At 42.3% G+C, this 20537-nt stretch overlaps 1 protein-coding gene across 1 annotated transcript in view; it reads left to right on the forward strand.

The window, feature by feature from the left end:
• Positions 1 to 20059: 20059 nt before the first annotated feature.
• Positions 20060 to 20537, forward strand: part of SNCAIP (synuclein alpha interacting protein) — a 153581-nt gene continuing 153103 nt past the window's right edge. The window contains exon 1 of the mRNA XM_073878574.1: positions 20060 to 20442. The gene's annotated coding sequence lies outside the window, so the exon portion shown is untranslated. The remainder of the gene's footprint in view (positions 20443 to 20537) is intronic.

A 20537-nucleotide genomic window follows, 5' to 3' on the forward strand; every position in this document is an offset into this window, starting at 1 on the left:
GGTTTCTCTTAAAATCTGTAATTACCCTAGTGTCCAAGTAGGAACGGAAAGGTAATTAAAAATAATAGTTAAAGTTCACACAGGAGACTAAAGAATCCAAGGAAAGTGGTTGTTCGGTATCTTTATCTTTCACGAGCATTAACAGATTAGAATTGTGGGTTTGTCGTTTTTGGCAAATATTTTTATTTTGTAGTGATGGAAATATTTGGCTGTGCAAAATGTGTTTTGGTCAGGTAGACTCAGAATCCAGGCCATCCATCACTGGGGTAATGTCAGGACTAGGGTCATTTGGCAGGTGGAGGAGAACATGAATTCCCCAGGAGATGGAGCAGAGAACAATCCCTGAATGACAGCGTATCTGGGGTGGTGATAGCAGCTGCAGGCCATTATCTGCTTCCTCACCCCAAGACATATATCTGCAAATCACAGAGTGACTCAGACCTTCTCGAATGTGCGCAGGACCACAATTACTTTGGAAAGTGGGAAGAGGTCCGCTGCAGGTCTGGGTGGGTCTTGAACATTTAGGTACGCCCTGAGCAGGTGGGCCATTCCAGCCTCTGCTGTGCTGGGCACTCGGAGGTCTCAGCAGACTTAGGGGCATGGCCCGAACCTAGAGTAAGTATCTTCCACAATGGTCAGGTCACACCATCCTCATTCCCCCAGTGGGCGTGGTCTCTCAGTGGCCAACCTCTTTTGCAATATAGACCAGCCCAGTACAAAAGGTCTGGCCATGAGTGGTTGTGAGTGGGGGATGGGGGTAGATGATAACGTGGCTACTCCTGACACGAATGAGCACAAATTTTCCTCTGTGGGTTGTGCTCAATGTAAATGGCAAATTTTCCAAGTTGTTCTTTGCGTCTGCCTACCATAACTCAAAGAGACTAAGACTCTTGTTACATACATAGGCCAAAATCCTCCCTTGGAGGGGTAGCTGGGCCAGATGCAGCACTTTCAGAAGCCTGAAGAGTTTGTTGTGACATGAGGCTGCACTGATGCTATTATAGCAAACAGGGAAACAAAGACACTCCTAGTTGGACCTGCACCTTGAACAACTGACCCCGGGTCCTCAGTCCTCACCTTGACCTCCATTCAAACTATACCGCCCGAAGATGCACAACCAGCAGATACATCTCTGCAGTAACTGCCTTTTAGTAGTGAGGTCAAATGTGATAACAGCTAAAGTATCTTCCCATTTTCTTGGATTCACAAGCGTTCCTTAGGCTTTGCCTTACATGTATATCCTGGTACTGTTGGAGACCAGCTCCTGATAGAATCTTCCAGCTCTTATGGGTCATGGTAAAATCCTTTCACCAGGTGTTTCGCCTGCGTCAAGGATATTTCTTTCCGAACTGCCTCGCTGCTGATCCAATATGGCAGATTTGTATTTTCACGGTTAGTGGATTTATGCTTCTTCATGATGATCTATGCCCGTGCTGGCACCTCGTCATCAAAGCACAAGAGAATAAGGATTCTTCACTCTTCCTTTGAGATTGAGGGCCCTTTGGTGTTTCCAGGGGGGCTGGAGTTGGAGGGGGTATTCCTATTAATAGATGAAAGATGAATTTACCAGAAAGACTATTTAAAGATAAGCCCTTGCTGTGTGCACATCAAGCTGGCACTTGAGTTCCCAGTTTTGGACTGTCTGAGATGAGGAGGAATGCTGGAGCCCCAGCTGCTTCTCATTTGGCTCGCCTTGAAAAACGCCCCCCACCCCATGCCCGCTTTATAGGTGTCACATGGTTCTGCAGCTGAACTGGTTTTTCTCTAACTCGGCTGTTTCACATGCAAAATATTTTGAGTCAGATACACATTAGCTCGGAGGACCTTAATTTCCATCTCCTAAACTAAAATTTTAGAAAAGGACTTTTTTTTTTTTAATTAAAATAGGGCGGGGCTGCCTGTAGGGCAAAGGGGATCAAAATGTTTCATGTCAGCTTCATACCAAGATCTTCACTCTGATGGTTCCATGATTTTTCTCTCTGACGATGTTGTATTCAGGGTCTAGGCAGTTTTATGTGTAAGAAACAAGAACCTAGTCTGTTTTTGAAAAATGATGCTGGAAAGAAAGAAAAAAGCATGTGCCTTTGTAAAACCCAAACCCAATGATCTTAGGCTGATTTATTTTCCACCTAATTTCTCAGTCTTTTATTAAGAATGTAAATATTTAATTAAAGTCCGTTACGTACATATTTGAATTAACGTATAGCGTTCAGTGCTCAAATTTCGGTATTTGGGTGGGAGTACGAACCCTCTAGCTTTTGAGATAGGCTAAGATTAATGAAAAGGAAGAATCTGAGGAAAACAAGATTCATTAGTGACTCTTCTCACAACCGCCTCTTGATTTCCCTTCCTCTAGACACACAGGCTGAGTCTCTTTATCCTGGATCGGCTCTTCTAGGAATAAGCTCCCTGAGGATCACAGATCTGTGATCCATTTTGACAGGAAATGCAGGGAGGTGTGTATTTGTGCATATGTATTCAAAATGTCTGCCCTAGGGTTGTCCTCAAGCCTTCAGGAGCTACCCTTCTTTTTCGTACCCCAATAACTTGGATCAATACCCAGTCTATACCTCAGTGCCCCTCCCCATTATTTTCACAGATTTCCCAAAAGAATTTGTTTCCCAGTTTATCTCTTTCTCTGAATTCCTGTGCCTCTGTGACAGCCTACCCCTTTATATTTTCTCAGGCCATTCTAGACAGCCCGAGGGCTACCTTGCTCCACAGAGCTTGGGGGTACTGCTCACTTTGTAGTCTATGGGGATGACATCTCCCAGAGCACATCCAGGAGTCAACGGTGTTCCTGGCACTGGGCAACATAGCAGCTGCAAAGCTCAAAAAAAAATTTTTTTTTTCACTTGCAAAAGTACTATTAATGCAAGATAGAAGTTTGTGGAAAATGTTCTGGCTAATAGAGAGTAATTATGTCACAGGGCGGAAGACCTTTTAGACCCTTCAGGCTAGGTGAGAGGAGGAAGGGTTCCACTCTCATAGCCAAACAGATCCAGGCCATGAGGGTATTTTATTGGGAAAAAAAAATTCTTGAAAAGAATTCTGCCTTCCTCCTAAGCCTTTGCCTCAAGATGCGAAAATGACAGGTATTTTTATTGCCTTGCCAGATGGCTTGAAGCAAAAGGAGGGAAGCATGAGCTGAGACCGTAGGGATGATTTAGGACTATGGCAAAGCCCCAAACTGAAATCCCTGGATTCATCCCCTACTTGCCACTTCACATTATAAATTCAGTCTTTCTCAGACTAAGAGAAACGGGGAAATGCAGCTTTCAGAAACAAGTTTCTCTTATCTATCTAACATCAACCAGTTTTTACTCTATTGATTTAAAAATCTTCCTCCTGCCCTAGGTCTTTCTTAAATTGCCAATTAGCTGGTTCCTAATGTCCTGTCACCAACATTAAGATCCCCTGATTAGGGGTTTATAACTGCAATCTTATTTTTGTTAAATTTCTTGAGATGTGAAGTTTTCCCCTCCTGTGTCATTCTTGTCTTGAACATGAACATATTCAATTGAGGAAAGGCAAATACATTTTTATTTTTATTATTTTTTTAAGATTTTATTTATTTATTTAAGAGGGAGAGAATGAGAGAGACAGCATTAGAGGAGAGAGGGTCAGAGGTAGAAGCAGACTCCCCGCCGAGCAGGGAGCCCGATGCGGGACTCGATCCCGGGACTCCAGGATCATGACCTGAGCCGAAGGCAGTCGCTTAACCAACTGAGCCACCCAGGCGCCCCAATAAATTTTTATTTTATAAGTGATACAGGAGAGCTTAATGCAATCTGAATCAAAGTCTTCAATTATTCTTTATCCTTCAAAGAGCTACATCATTGAATAAAAATTATTGCTGTACCTCTTATTTTCCTTTATGTTGTGCTAGAGCTATGTAAGTTGAACAAAGGCCTTCACCTGTGGAAAAATTAGAAAGTTCTGTGTTTAGATGTAACCACGTCCAAAATAGCTAAGTAGCCAGGAAAATCTCTTCCTGGTAATAGAACATCAGTCATATTTCAAACTACCTTATAAAAGGACCTAATGCAACTAGAAGGATTGACCAGAGAATAATTAATTGAATTTAAGGACATATTTGGAGGAAACACTGCAGTCTATGAAGTGAATTTTTACTTATATTTAAGAAATACAAATAGATCACCTTTTTCCTAAGAACCTCAGATTAAATTCTATTCCCAAGGATCCTAATCAAAAATCACTTCTATGAAGGATTTTCAGTTGCTTCTTAGAAAATAAGATTGAAATCCTACATAGAGTCTACTGATCTTCCTCGGCTTCTGATGGGGTCACATCCCAATAAACCCGTCATAAATTGAAAATACCGTGAGTCGAAAATGCGTTTAATACCTACGATCGTAGCTTAGTGTAGCCTACCAGAAACGTGCCCAGAACCCTTACAGTAGCCTACAGTTGGACAAAATTATCTCACACAAAACCTATTTTATCATCAAGTGCTAAATATTTCATGAGATTGATCCAATCCTGCACTGAAAGTGAAAAACAGAGAGATTGTATGGTGACGGAATGGTTGTAAGTGTGTTGGTTGTCTCCCTTTGTGACCGAGTGCCTGATTGGGAGCGGTAGCTGCCCAGCATGATGACAGGGTATCACACCGCACATCACTAGCCCAGGGAAAGATCAAAATTCAAACTACCATTTCTACTGAATGCATATTGCTTTTTACACCATGATATGGTAGAAAAGTTGTGAAGTCAAACCATAGTCTGACCGGGGCCATCTGTATGCTGTTTAAAGAAAAAAATAATCATGATATGAAATGGGGAGTCTGAAGGTATCAGAAAATATGGGACTGAATTGAAAAGACACACAAAAAAAGCCACTGCTGAATGTTTTTTTTTTAAAGATTTTATTTATTTATTTGAGAGAGAGAGAGAACGAGAGATAGAAAGCACGAGAGGGAAGAGGGTCAGAGGGAGAAGCAGACTCCCCACTGAGCAGGGAGCCCGATGTGGGACTCGATCCCGGGACTCCAGGATCATGACCTGAGCCGAAGGCAGTCGCCTAACCAACTGAGCCACCCAGGCGCCCACTGCTGAATGTTTTATGGAACATTGCTGTCTTTTCATCCCAATTAGACTCCGTATGTGGTGTTTGGATTTTTTTTTTTTTTTTTTGAGCTCCCTTGCTGAATGTAACATGGTAGGCATTTGAACGAGGTTCAACAGAAGCAGTCAGCACACCTAGACACTCGTGTGCCTTCTAAAAGACGAGGGCAGGTTAGCCCTGGTGGAAGTAAGCGGGAAGTGCGGGAAAAGTCATCAGTAAAATCCACACATTTCAAACAACAAGATCTTTCACTGCCTTGCTCATGCAATGTCAAGAGGCTGCCTTATGTTGGAGAATGTTCCCTGGCAGAGCTCTCTTCGCCTGCTGTGGGGAGGAGCGTCATGACTGCTAAGTTATAGCTGCAGCTCTGTTAAGATATTCCATGAAGTTTCCTGTCAAAATGGCAAAGGCAGAAAGCCAGGCTAGGTTGGTGTGGTAGGGAGCTGCCTCTTAATGTACTTTAAGGAGTTTCTGAAAGCCACTCTGTCACTGAATACCTCCCGCCAGAAAGTGCCTGAAAGCCTCACCATAATATGCATTTCTTTTGCACAAAAGGGGAGTCTAAACAGATTTATTAGGAGCCTGTTAACTGCACACATAATCCAAGAAATGTACCCACTAGCAGCCTTCACTTATGTAACTTCATCAGCTCTTCTCCAGATCCCATTAGGACCCAGATGGAGTGGGACCTAAGACAAGTATGTTTTGGTGGCATCTGTTGATTGGAGGCAGAAAAGCCTGGGAGGTGGTACACAGTCCAGATCCAAGAATAAAGTGTGGTCCCAGACAGTCCAGCCCAGGGTGAAGATAGTGGATTTCTAGAGGCGAGGGAAGTCAGGGCCTATTTTGAGAGAGAGAAGGCAGTTGAAAAGTGAAATGAGGTGGTCGACTTAAGCTTTGCCTACCCCACAGTTTTGCAGTCAAGTACGGGCCTTGAGTGAGGAAGGACCCTGCTTTGATGGCAGCCATTCACCACTCATTGATGATTGCCACTGGAAAACAAAAGAACAACCCAGAAGTCCGGTTGATCTGCACTTCAAATGTGGTTCCACATTTCAGCGTTGGACAGGAAGCTGCCATCAGGAGTTCATCTTTCTTGTCAGCAAAGAGGCAAGCCTTGCTGTTTTGCCTGGCCAGGGCGCGTTGGCCAAATAAGCGGCTACCACTGGAGATTTCACTAAAAAATCATCTACATTATTTTCTTACTTTGGGTAGAACTGAAGAAAAGAAAACAGAAGCGAACGTGGGCGCTGCTGCCTCGCCGGGGTCCCAGGCCAGGCACCAGCACATCCTGGGCAGCTTGGATTATCTGAGAACAAGCCGTATACATCAGTCAGCACATTTTACCTCCCAGCTCCAGGCATAAAAATGCCAGCACAAAGAAAACTAAGCCAGGTGATAAACCACCCCAAGAAGGGATTGCTTTTTCAACTTCTTCTGCCTGGAGAAGGTAGAGGAAAATATTCCAGGTAATTGACTCAGGCTTCATTTGCCTGAAGTGTCATAAACCACCTCCCACCCCCCCACCAAAAAAAAGGGCTGATACTGTCTGCAGGTTTAATAATGACACAAAAGCACAAAGAAAGGTCTAAACTATTTTTAAAGCTCCAGAAGTTTCCTTGGAAAGGAATTCAAGGCAGAAGGTAAAATAAATGGATTCTGTCCACCAGGCTGATTAAAGAGTAGCAACTGTTTTGTCAGCGCTGCCAGGACTCAAACAGCCCCATGGAATTCAGAATTAGAGATGCTCGTAAGCCTCTTGATCTAGACAAATGGACCACAGACATCCGCCCGGAAGGTGAAGAACCGTTTTACTAACTGTCTTGTGTGGTAATTGACAGAAGCCGACAACAAAAATGGCAGACATGTAGGTCAGGAGGTCAGTCATCTGCCAACATCCGTAACCCTAGGGAAGGAACTATGCATGTGTGGTTGTGGGTGTAGACCTCACCCATCCTGGGCCAGATCATTTATATTCATGTTTCTCCTCATGTCACGCTTCAAATCACACCTTGCTGCTGCCTATCTCATGAGACCCAGTGTGTGTACCCACAAGGATGCGTGCAAGATGAAGATTTTAATTAGCCCTTGTCCTGATCACTAGGTCATAGTTCATGAGTAGGAAACTACTGTAACAATAGTAAAAGTAATCATAATTTTAAAAGGGAGAAGAGCATAAGAATATATTGAGGGTTGTTTATTTTATCACTAGATCTAATAGCAAAAGCAAAAGCAAGCAAAAAAACTAGAGACAGACTAAATGTCCATTGAGATACATTGAAATATTCGTCAGGCACCAAATAAAATGAGGTGGACCTATATATTCTACATGAAAAGATGTCCATAAGATGCTTTTAATTGTTAAAAAAAATTAAGTGGGAAACAAGATGCCAACTTTGATTTGATTTTATGTTAAAAAGAAGAGATATTTTTTGATATAGGTAAGGAGAAGGGTCTGGAAGAGTACACTCAAAACACACACTTGAAGAATAGGTTTGAAAAGTGAGGTTTGGATTTTCATTTTCTAATGAGTTGACTTCTTTAGTAGTTATATGTTTTTTTTAAAAAATGAGCAGATATTAGCTGGTTGATTTTTTTTAATAGTCAATTTTTTTATTTAAAAAAGAGGGAAATGGTGAAACAGAAAAGTAACATGGAAAGAGCTGAGAGATATGGTTCAATATATGCGCTTTTGCCTGCAGAGCACCTTGTATGCCATACAAAAATAGTCCATTTCATGGTGATGATTTAGTCTGTGTTCAACTCCAGTGAGTAAGTTAAGATTGATAGTCTCTTTAGAATTTCCGAGTGCATGTGTGTAATTTTTGCTAACACATTGAGCGAAGGAAGGAGAAATTATGTAATCATTTCCATTTTTCCTCTTTCTTTTCTTTACTTTGGGAGGCCCGTGTTACTCTTTCTTGCTTTCTCTGTCTCTCTTTTTTACACAGTTTTTATTTGCTCTTGAACATAATCTACTAGTTATGAGTCTTTTGATGACAGGCGACAGAAACCCAGCTAAACTAGCTTATGATGAAAAGGAAAGCAGACTGGGAATTTGGGGATCATGTGAATAAGAAATCCAGGGGCTTACATTTTTCATCAACGTTTTCTTTCTTTTTACCCCTCTCAGTACTGCCTTTCTCTCTGTTGGCTCCATGCTCCATTAGGCTCTTGATGGGGGTGGAGCAGAAATGGCCAACATGGCTGCCTTAGACTCCCATCACTCCAAAAGCTAACAACCCTACAGAACAAGAGAGAATGCCTCTCTTTCAGTCACTCAACAAATCCCCCATCCCTGTGCAATCTCTAGGGTCACTAGAGTGAGAGACTCTGATGGGTTGGTCTTGGCAATGTGCCCATCCTGATGGTGAGGGAGGCAGGTCAAGTGATAAACAAATCTGTCAACAGAGGAAGGCTGAGTTCCCCCTTTTCTTCCCCAGAAGAAAAAGATAATAGCTCTTACCAGAGGGGATAAGGTCTGGGAAGTAGGCAAAAACTACAGATATACACTAAACATGGGGTTTTAAAATGTGTCACGTTCCATACGAAGAAGTAACAGAGCCTTGCTCATCTTCTTGATCTTCATAAACTCTTGGAACTTTTCCCTCCTTTGGCTTCCATAAGTTCTTTACAGCTCTCTCACTGGATTGGAACACATGATTGCCTGTGATTCTCTTCCCTTGTGTATCCTATTTCGAGCAAAATGCTCTTCCTCTGTCTTACCCAACTGTCCTGTCACTTGCCTTCCTGTGATTTATCTCAAAAGGAAACTCTGGTAAAATGAAAAATTCTGATTTTTAAGATTTCCTATTTGATTACGGGGGAAGAAAATATAGTGTTTCAGAGAGGCATTTTAAGACTCTTGAGCTGGTGAGTTTTGCATAAAAATAACTTATGTTCTTTTCCCCGAGCCAGCAGTCCTTTAAAAAAAGCAGGTGTTCCGGATACTAGAGATGACAAACAGCTTTATAACTAACACAAGGAAGAGCAGAGGACAGTGAACTCCTCTGCCAAGTGTTAAAGCCAAGGGCAAAATATTCCAAAATGGATTTTTCTAGAACCATTTCAAAACAGGGGAGGCCAGAGGATTAGTAAAACTGTGAATGTACAGTCTGGTCACTTTGAAGGTTGATGTATTAGCTAGTTTGCTAATGGCGTACATTTGCACACATCTTTTCAAGGGAAAAGATTTTTCCTTCAGCCAACTATGAAGATATGATAGGGTTTTCCTCTGTCCTCAGCTCATGCTAAGCATCATCAACATCTGTTGCATAGTCTACATGGAGTGGGGCTGTTGCCATGAAATTTTCAGAATATACACTGGATGTCTTAGCTGATTGCAAAGGCTTATTTTCTGCTTGTTTAGTTGTTGTGTGGAGGGAGGGACAGGGAGGTAGGGTATAGGGTTGGAGAATCATGCATACTCTTTTGTTTAAAAAAGCACAAGCAATCTAAAGGACCCTCAGTTACTGGGCACAAGGATAAAATAGTGTCTTGTTTTATTTTGTTTTGTTTTTTCCTCCCCTGGGTTCCTTCTTTGGAAGCATCTGCAGAGCACCCCAGTAATTTCCTCCCAACACTTATTGATGAGTTTTCTACCAACCATCCATTTTTCCAATACGGTGTAACTGTCACACCCATCTGTTACCTTCCACCTAAACCTAAAGCAATTAGCCACCTGTTTCCCCCCCTCCCCCGACAACACAGCCATCCATTTTGACAGAATGCTTTAGGATGGATGTGTAGCGGAGCAGGTATGGTGAGGTCTTTTCCCCCAGAACAGAGCTGTCCAAGAACAATTGAGCAGAATGTGTGAGTTTAAGGGTTGAAGTATTGGGATTAAAAAAATTAATGGTGAAATTAATTTTCAGTATTTTATTTAATCCAATATATGTGAACATTATACAGTTATTAGTGGGATATTTTTACATTCTCTTTTCTGTACCGAGACTTTGAAATCTGATGTGTATATTATATGTACAGCATGTCTCAATTTGGACTAGCCTTAGTTCAAGTGCTCAATAACTACCTCTAGGTAGTGACTACTGTATTGAACAACGTAGCCAAGGGGGACCTGTAGGCTATACTTAACATATTTGCTGTGGACTTGTTATGCTTTTTATATAATACTACATAGTTCTGTGCAGTTCAGGATGCTGTGAACAATAGAATTGTGTTTTTTTCAAAAACGTTCATTTCCTCGAATCTGTACCAAGATTCCAAGTTCTTTTCCTCTAGTCAATCCAGCTTAGTAAAGCCATTGCCAAGGTCATGACAGATGTTAGAAAAATGTGGAAAGTTCGAGCTGAGGAAAAGCACTCCAAATTTCAAAGTCACAGTTCTTAAATTCCACATTAGATACCAAACATTTTTTGATGTATGTCCCTCATTATTTATGATTCTCATAGACCTTTTCATCCCCTGCGTGATTTCCTGCTACCCAACTTGCTCTGGAAAGTCTTTTGTGTTCCAGTCTCAGTTGTCCAAGGTTTTGGAACAATTCATCTCCTTTCCACCTCAGCTATACATGTTCAATAACAATGATTGATCTCCACACCACAGAGGATGCCGGAGGAGCTTCTTCTTTCTCTGAGGACTCGCTGTCTGGGGATGAGCGATACGCAGTGATACTGTTCTCACAGATGCTTTGCAAGCACTTTTAATGGGTCAGTATTTCCACTTGTGTTTCCTGAACATATGGTTAATGGAATGGTGTTGTTGATTGTTTTTGTATGCGTGTGGTGACAGTCCAAGAGATGGGTTGATATGACCCTCCTTAAATTGCTTCATTATTTGAGAACTACTCTGAACGCTCTTTTGGTTTCTTAGTAGTTGGTGGTGGGGTGCTCAGCAGTCCCAGCTGCTTCTTCTTTCTAGGACTCCCTTCCACTGTTCATAGGGTTGGCTTCTTCTCTTTCTTCATATCTCAGAGGCCTTCCCTGACCACCCAGTGTTATATTAGATCCTTTTTTTAAAGATTTTATTTATTTATTTGAGAGAGAGAGAGAGCATGAGGGGAGGAGGGGCAGAGGGAAAAGCAGACTCCCCTCTGAGCAGCGAGCCTGATGTGGGGCTCGATCCCAGGACCCCAGGTTCATGACCTGAGTGGAAGGCAGACGCTTAACCAACTGAACCACCCAGGCGCCCCTAGAACCTTTACTTTTGTTGCCACAATAATCTGTTTTCTGCCTTCATAGCTCTTAGGAACACTGAAATATACTTGTTTATTGACTATCTATAAGGCAGTCTGGTGTGTCTGTTCTATCCACCCCAATATATCCTAAACAACGAGCACATTGCCAAGTGCACAGCAGGTGCTCAAAAATATTACTTTGTTGGATAAATGCATAACAAGTTACTTTGTATTTTTCTAAGAACCCTATTTTTCCATTTCTATCACATTAATGGTAAACCCATCAAAATCGGGCTCAGTTGGTTAAGCGACTGCCTTCGGCTCAGGTCATGATCCTGGAGTCCCGGGATCGAGTCCCACATCGGGCTCCCTGCTCAGCAGGGAGTCTGCTTCTCCCTCTGACCCTCCCCCCTCTCATGCTCTCTCCCTCTCTCATTCTCTCTCTCAAATAAATAAATAAATAAAATCTTTAAAAAAATCATATTGTCAGCTGTAGAGTTAAAGATACTGACAATGCTTCTCTGACTAAAGATGTTTCATTTTTCAAAATACTTCCTCTTCATCTGTTCCTGAATTGTGCATCAAATCACCAATGGAAGTCTGGGAAAAATGTTAAATGCTATTTAGAATCCAAAGTTAAATATCACATTAGAGGATCCACATTTTTAAAAATCTTAACTTGCCAGAGCAACAGTGACAATACTTAAACCCAAACTGAAAGTTTTCCCAAATAACAGTTCATGTAATCTTAGAGATTATAAAAAAAGTAGGGCCATCGGTAACTATACACATACGGCATAGGAATCCAAGAATTTACTTCTACTCTGGTTTAAGGAGTAAAGAATCCCAGGGCTATTTAATGCCAGGATGCAGGTAGAGAAATAATGAACTTCACAGCCAGCTAGCATAGCACTGGGCTTTAGAACCCACATTGCCAGGGAATTCACGCAGGTGCTATTGGCTTTCTAGAGTTCATTCATTTGACAAATACTTATTAATATTCTTAGTGTGTTCAACTTTAAGTGCTCTTTGAATATTAACTTAATCAATTATCATAACAATCTGGGGAAATAGGCACTATTAGTGTCCCATTTTGTAGTCGTGGAAACTAGGACCTAACCACGTTAACCACCCCTGAGGATAGTATGAGATGAAGCTGAGATTTGAACCCGGAGAGTCTAACACCCAGATCAGTGTGCTTAACGTCTACACTACAGGGTTGCCCTAGACTTTAAATTTAAAAGCATTTAGTCTATCAACAATTACATCTTTCTCTATTCTCTCCACAAGCTGCCTTTAAATCATTTCCCATGATTTACAAGGAACATTTTTCATTGGCCATTAGCTCTCCTCATCCAGTTCAATATGAATTTAGCTTTTCTCTTCTTGTTTTCTTCTAAAGAGGACCATATGTCCCCAGGCTGAGGATTTGGGAACCGGAAGCTATAAATTTAGAGGAAAAAAAGTAAAACTCACAACAGAGTCATATCTAAGAAAACTAAAAACCTCACTTCATTTTCAGTTTTTCTTCCCAAAAGCTGTTTGGACATAGGATTTATTCTGGTTTGGAACAGAGGGGATTACAATTACTTATCCATTCACTAATGGCTTTCTTCTGCAACTTAGAGGTGACCAGTACTAATGTCATGGCTTATCCAAGGGGAAAAACTTTTTGTTCTATTAACCTACCAGAAGCTGCTTAGAGATAAAGCCAAAAAACAGTCCATTATAGCTTTAGTCCCCATGGCATCTAAATCCTTTTGTTGCCCCTCAGAGGGATGAGCATCAGCTGTAGACCTACCCAATCGTCTCCAAATGCATGGGTTTAGTCTCGAGGTAAAAGAGGTAAGAATAAAGGTGAATTACTTATAAGGACAACAGAAACTCTGAATCCAAGCGGATATATATATCACAGTAATATTCACAGCACAGATTAGGTGCTATCGTGAAATGATTATCAAAATGAAGAAGAGAGACTGTGTTATTGCCCAGAGGACCAGGCATAATTAAGTACATAGTGTGGTTACAATTGGTAAGTAATCAGTGGAACGCATTTTTGTCAGTCTCATATTCTGCATCGGGGGCAGGTCCATGGGAACGTGGCATGGTGTTCGGAAGTTGACCTGCATTCCTCTTCAAATCATTTAACCACACTCGCTGACCTGCATTCCTTTTTATAACCATCTAATCGAATTCATTTCAAATACCAAAACCTCCAGTTTGAGATTTAATCGATGTTTACGCACACGTGTGAAATCTCTAGTGTCCACATGTACATTTGAGGATGAAGAGTGCACGTTTGCTGCATTTCACAAGACCTCCCGGCCATAGTGTTTCATTCTTTTTTTTTTTTTAAGATTTTATTTATTTATTTCAGAGAGAGAATGAGAGATAGAAAGCACGAGAGGGAAGAGGGTCAGAGGGAGAAGCAGACTCCCTGCTGAGCAGGAAGCCCAATGTGGGACTCGATCCCGGGACTCCAGCATCAAGACCTGAGCCGAAGGCAGTCGCTCAACCAACTGAGCCACCCAGGCGCCCGTATAGTGTTTCATTCTTAAATGAATTCCCTCTCTCTCTTCTCCTTCCCCTCCGTCCCCCTCCTCCCCTTCCCCCTCTCTCCCCCTCCTACCTCTCCTCCCCCTTCTTTTCTTAAGAGGTCTTTAATCTGTGGGATATTCCAATTGTTGAAAGCATCCGTCCTGCACCCGAATCTTAGAAATTATTTCTCTCTCCTATTGGTCCATGTTGGAAAGTAGTGCAACCCAGTAGGCAAATTACTAATGTGGAAGCTCTGGAAAATATATTAATCCCATGGTAGAGCATAAAGAATCTGGCTGAGTAGTTAATAGCTAAGATATTTTTATGTACACATGTCATATTATGAAAGTAAGTATGCTCACCATTTGGCAACTTACAGCATCTTCATTTATCCCTAACTACTAAGTTGGATGCTCTGATATAGGAGGGCTTTTCAAGTTACCAACAGAAAAAAGAAACCTATGGAAAAGTTGAATAATGAGACTGTGCAATTTGGAGGATTTAAAACACTGCTCAATTATTGTTGTAGAGCGTTAGGAATTTCCCTTGCAGACAAAAATGTTGGATGTGAAAGTTTGCTTAGAAATAACCATCTTGTGGTTAAATAACAGTTCCTCGGCCTCAATTCACATCAAGTGACTAGGGTAGCTATTCATGAAGATAAAAAATGCACTAGAATCTGAAGGGTAGGAGGATGGCATCAAAGCCAAACACAGGCACGTAAGAGTGATTTTATTCAGGTTCTTGTAATAGCCCGAGCACCCTAAATCTGAGTATCCGAGTGTTTCTGCAGCAGGATTTTGTGTTAGATTTTTACAGGGAGGGAGAGACAAGTCACAGGTGGGGTGACTTACATTTGGGATTGTTTTGCAATCAAGGGAAGTCTAGGTCAGTTAGCTGAACAGGAAATGTTTTTTCTGTGTCTAGCAAGTTTCAGAGGGACAAACATTTTAATCTCGGCTATTCATTCATGAGACAAAGAAAGGGAAGTTGGAGGGTCTGTGTCTAGTCTTGTCAGCACGTTCAGGCAGAAGGGGAAAAGTCTGTGTTTGGTTGGCCTTGTCATAGGTAAACAAGGGAGCCACCTGTGAATCTTATGGAGTCATGAGAAAGAGTAGACCATGAGTTTTATCAATCATTTGGGGGAAGTGACTCTTTGGGGTAAGCCATTTTCCAGAACACAAGAAGGTGGGGGCATTTCTCATTCCTTGCTGATTTCTGGGAGCACAGGCTCGGGCACATTTCACCATTTTCAGTGGCAGCCTGAATCAGACTGGCGGCGTCAGCAGACAGATAAGGAGATGGGATTTAACCCAGGGGGAGTCTACTCCAACAGATCTGAAGGCAACAAGCCACCTTGTTGGCCTTGAAAGGGCCTTGAAAGGGCCTTCCATACAAAGTATCCAGGAAAAGGTGACCTATTAATAAAGATGACATGAGGAGGATCTCTGGGGAAAGAGACCCAACCTTTGGGCAGTTTGCTGAAGAAATACCACTTCAAAACAGGGTTTACGGATGAAGCCCAACAATAGTGGGCAGAGAGTCTCTCCTGGGAGCAGGTGAAACGGTGAGCCCAAGTCAACCTCAGGGAGAAGAAAGCGCTAACCTGCAAAAATCTGGCCACTGGAGTAAAGTAAGTATAGTTAAATCCAATCATGAAACTTACATACTGCCTGCCTGAATAAAGTTTGGATCCAGAGTTCCTCTCGGTATTTCAACAGCTTTACAAATTCACTGGGCTCTCTGCTAGTAACTCACTATGGAAGAGAACAGAGGAAAGACCAGGGCCCCAGATCAGCTGATTTACCAAAAAACAAAAAAACAAAACCCTTTGCCCCGGTAGAGTCTTTTTGTATTTTTGCCCCAGGCTGCCTCAGAACCACATGTCAAGACACTCCTTCTCCTGATCGTATTTTCGCACATGATTTAATGGTTTCCATTTAAAAACACCAACAACCAGGGGCACCTGGGTGGCTCAGTCGGCTAAGCGTTTGCCTTCAGCTCAGGTCATGATCTCAGGGTCCTGGGATCGAGCCCCGCATCAGGCACCCTGCTCAGTGGGAAGCCTGCTTCTCCCTCTCCCACGCCCCCTGCTTGTGTTCCCTCTCTCGCTGTGTCTCTCTCTGTCAAATAAATAAATGAAATCTTAAAAAGAAAAATTTAAAATAAATAAATAAATAAAAATACCAACAACAAAACTTCCAATGATCTGTAAGAATAGGCAAAAGCATAGTAATGGGATTAATTGAAATCACGGGATAATCTCAGTGAATCGGGTTAACAATCCATAAACTTCCTTCTACACCAAATCTTTTATTAAAGCTGCTATATTATAAGCAGCTAAGCTGCCGGACTTCAATTTCATCTCCCTTCCAATTCTAACTTTATTAGAAGTCTAAGATGAAGCAAAAAGCTAACAGAGAAAAGACATATTGAAGGGTGCAGGAATCACAAGGAAGTGAAGAAATGACCATAGACAACTGGTCAGGTGAGGAATGCCAAATTCCTAGTCACACTCAGCGCAGGCGGGTGAAGACACGCGGATGCAGAAGAGATCAGCGCTGTCTAAAGAGCACGTGGAAGATGAGGGGGGTGGGGCGTGTGCAGGTGGGGAGAAACAAGTGAGTATGTCCTATAACCAGTCCTTTTTCTGTGAAACTCAAAACTGTTCAAAAACGGCTCCTCATCATTTTTTGTCGGTCACATTTCTTTACCATGGGTTTGGTGATTATTTCAGAAAGTAAAATTTGCTATAGCTTTTGCATTTCTGTCCAACATCTATTCCCCTACTTAAGCTCTATGGCTTTCAGGCAAAATATGCAGAGAATTTTCTCTGGTTTTATCTACAGTGAAATGTAAAATGTTCACATTTCCCCATCTTAATATTTACCAAATATTCTGGGTATGTTGTAGGATGCCTGTCCTTCTTCTCTTGTTTAAGATTTTATTATTTGACAGAGAGAAAGCACAAGCAGGGGGAGCAGCAGGGAGAGGGAGAAGCAGGCTCCTCACTGAGCAGGGAGCCTGATGCGGGGCTGGATCCCAGGACCCTGATACCATGACCCCAGTGGAAGGCAGGTGCTTACCCGACTGAGCCACCCAGTTGCCCATCGTCCTTGTTCTCTTGTGATTGGTGGAGCCACATGACTACTTCCGGCCAATGAGTTGTGAGCAGCCGTGACCTGTCTAACTCCTAAGCTGCAGCATCTAATTCCTCATTAAAGACCCTTCTGAGTTCTCTTTCCCTCATTAGAGTGATGAGCAATATTGCTGTTAGCAATTTGCTCCATTTGGCTAGAGTCTTAAAATCAAAAAGACCCTGAAACAGAGATGCAACTGACCTGGACTTGACCTCTAGTGAGAGCAAGAAATACATTTTTACTATTCTCTGAAAGTTCTGAGTTGTTGCATGATTGTTACCACAGCGTAACCTAACCTATCCTGACTGATACAGTCACGTTTATGTAAGAAGTATGGTCTGATTCTCGATATAAATACCTTGTAATTACTTACATACATTTGTACAAGCAAAGGAAACAAATGTGACTCCAGAATAAAATAGTCTGCCCCAACCAAATTATAGTTCTCAGCCAGAAATCAGAAAGGACTTCAAACAGATCTTCCCTCAATGACCCAAACTGTGCAACGAGAATAAAAAACCTGAGCCTTTAATACAGAGTGAGATGTTTTATTAAAGAAAATCTACATTTCAAGAATAGGGGAAAAAAGAGAATGGTTTTCTGCTTGATTACTGCCAGTGTTATAGCAGGTTTATCCAATGTTTGTCACACAATAAAGATATATTATGGAAACTGGGTAGAAGGATAGAGGCAGATGTTTAATTGTAATAATTGAATGAACAATTAGATGTCAGCTCTTTGGCAGATGATATACAGTGAAATGCACTTTCGTACTAATTATTTTCAGTAGCTAACTCTTGAGTATAAAAATGTGCTCAGTGTTGAAGACCCAAATGAGTAATACAAACTCCCTGGCATCTTGATGGGAACTGACAGTTGAATAGTAGGGGATGAGAAATGGACATGAGGGGAGCCTGGGTGGCCTAGATGGTCAAGCGTCTGACTCTTGATTTTGGCTTAGGTCCTGATCACGGGCTCCTGGGATGGAGCCCTACGGGGGCTTCCCACTCATGGGGGAGTCCGCTTGCCTCCCTCTGCCCCTCCCCCTGTGCATGCACTGCTCTCTCTCAAATAAATAATTTTTTTTAAAAGAAATGGACATGAAGCAGAAATACGCTAACTGCTCTAAAAGGTGCACATCCTGTGCAGTGGTAGGCATGGGTGGGGAGTACTCTTAAAAGGGATAAATGGTCCAGGGGCTGTGGTCGCCAAGCCATTCCATTGGTACTAACTAGCCTACCGAGGCAGCTGCTTGATTGGAAAACTGAGTATCAGAGACTGGTTGGTAATTGGTAATAAGCAGCTAAAAGACTAGGCAGAGTAATTTATGAACTTGATAAAAAGTCAACATGATGTTGAAGAAGCTAGCTTTCTTGCCATCCAATCTAAAATCTAGCAGGTCTGTTCCAACCCAATTACTTCACTCCTTCCACACTTTGGTGTATCAATTTGTGGTTTAGGATTCAACAACAGACTGCACAGGAGAAGGAAACCAACAAACGATCCAAGCAAAAGCAAACTCGTGGACTATGTAGGAAAGTATATATAAGCACAGGTTTAAATCACAGTGTAAAAATAATCACACAGAAACAATGGTAAACATGTAATCAAAAACATGTTAGAAAGAGAATAAACCATGGGAAAAGAACTATAAAAAAACACGGGAAACTATCTGAAACAACATCTCAGAGATTGCTCTTTTACACTATGGCACGCTATTCCTTTGGCTACACAACAACAGAATTTTTTTTTTTTCTGGGACAACCCATTTTCTGTACATTCGACACAATCGGTTCCCTTCTTGAACCATTTAAAAGTGAGTTAACACCTGGCTCACTGTTAGAGCTAGTAGACGTTCGGGGTAGTGGGAAAAAGATGCCCGTTTATTATTCTCCAACAAATTACTCCTTTGATACATTAAAATCTGATTTTTAAAAAACAGCATGTCAAAATATTTAACAAGATGGCGGTGGAAGTAGGCTCTCTATGGACCACGTCAAGGATGACACCAATTTCCATCCATATCTACTGGATGGAAGCAAGATGTGCTTTTCACAGAGTTTATACTAGGCAAAAAAAAAAAGGAAAACACAAAAAACAGTATTTTTATTTTAACCAGATGTGAATGAATTAAGCCCAATATTTTCAAGTATTTTTAGTGCCATATGATGTCATCTGATTTTATACTTTTCTACCGAGGGATAATGTGTGTTTTTAAAATTGTGAAGCCACTTTCCACGCATGTACTTGATGTCTTATACATGATCAATTACAATAAACAAATTACAACACTGCAGGACACAATCTTGGCTGTTGATGTCAAAAAGCGGAGAGAGAGAAATTTAGTTTCTCAATAGGAAATCAAATTAAAAGCATGTGAAATGTCTTCTGCTGGCCTTCAAGGTAGTCCTCATTTCGGTAATTATTGTACACACCCAAACAGGTCCAGACAGGTTGCCGGCCATGTCCTCCTAACCCTACAGTTTGCCTCTTTCCTGCCAACAGAGGCCCAAGGACTCTATAGGCACTGTGTACAGTATTACACTAGTCATCCAGAGAACTACAGTTTTTAAACAACCAGATCGTTTCTGGTTGCTATGTATTAAATATATATTATTATTAACATATGCAGCAATACATTATATGCTATTAATATATGGTACATTATCTTTATTCTGTGTAGTAAATATATTATCGATGATGTATTTTCAATGACAGGCTAACACATGCTACACATCCCCAGTACCATTAACGCAGATAAGCGCTGAGTTTCCCAGGACCGTGGCGCCACTCTCGCTCCCTTGGAACTGGCAAGGGAACAAAGAGAATGGATGGATGAGAACTTGCTTCCTCACACTTTTCTCTGGGGCAACATCAGGCAAGCAGCCACACCCTGGAGCAAGAGAGTGGCCCTCAATAGCTCTGCTGAGTGAACTTCTCCGAGTCATCTCTCCTGGGAAAGAGATTTCTTTAAAAACCATTTAAAGCTTTCCAAAGGGCAAAAGACAGATGGTCCTGAGCCAACGATACCATAAATGCTTCCACTCTCCCTGATTTCATTTCGGAAATAAGGAAGGAAAGAGGCAGTCACCACTGCCGGCTTGCCCACACGCCTCATCCAGCTACCCCCCCACCCCACCCCCGCCTCCCATTAAGAAAAAGACGGTAAAAGCGAAGTTAATATTACTGTAGGGCCCTTAGAATAGTAAACGTTGTCGAATTAAAGAGCCATTATTTCAGACCGAAGTCTCCATCCAGCACCCACGCCGGAGCAAAGGACAGTCCGGGCCAAGATCCCTTGCCATCCACTCCTTGGCGAAGCCCTGGAGGGGGCGAGCCTCGCGAGCGGGAGGGAGGAGTGGGGGCGAGGACTCCGTGCCAGCGCCACATCCTCTGCCAAAGGCTTCTCAAGCTCAGCAGTGTCCCAGGACTGTGCCCACCTTCCGTTTCCCCTCCCCGCGTCCCTTCTCCCGGTTCAGGCTGGACCGCCGGACTGGCTTGGGGACCAACGAGGCGGCAGCGGCTGACGCGTGGATCCCGGTGAGGGGGGATTTCATTTCCAGGGAGAGAGGCCGCCGAGCCGGGGGATGGCGGGCGGGGGGGGGGGGGGGGGGGGGGGGGGGGGGGGGGGGGGG

Source organism: Callorhinus ursinus, unplaced genomic scaffold (genome assembly GCF_003265705.2).
Source record: "Callorhinus ursinus isolate GAN/ISIS: 27379988/994484 unplaced genomic scaffold, GSC_fseal_2.0 scaffold30, whole genome shotgun sequence".
Lineage (NCBI taxonomy): Eukaryota > Metazoa > Chordata > Mammalia > Carnivora > Otariidae > Callorhinus > Callorhinus ursinus.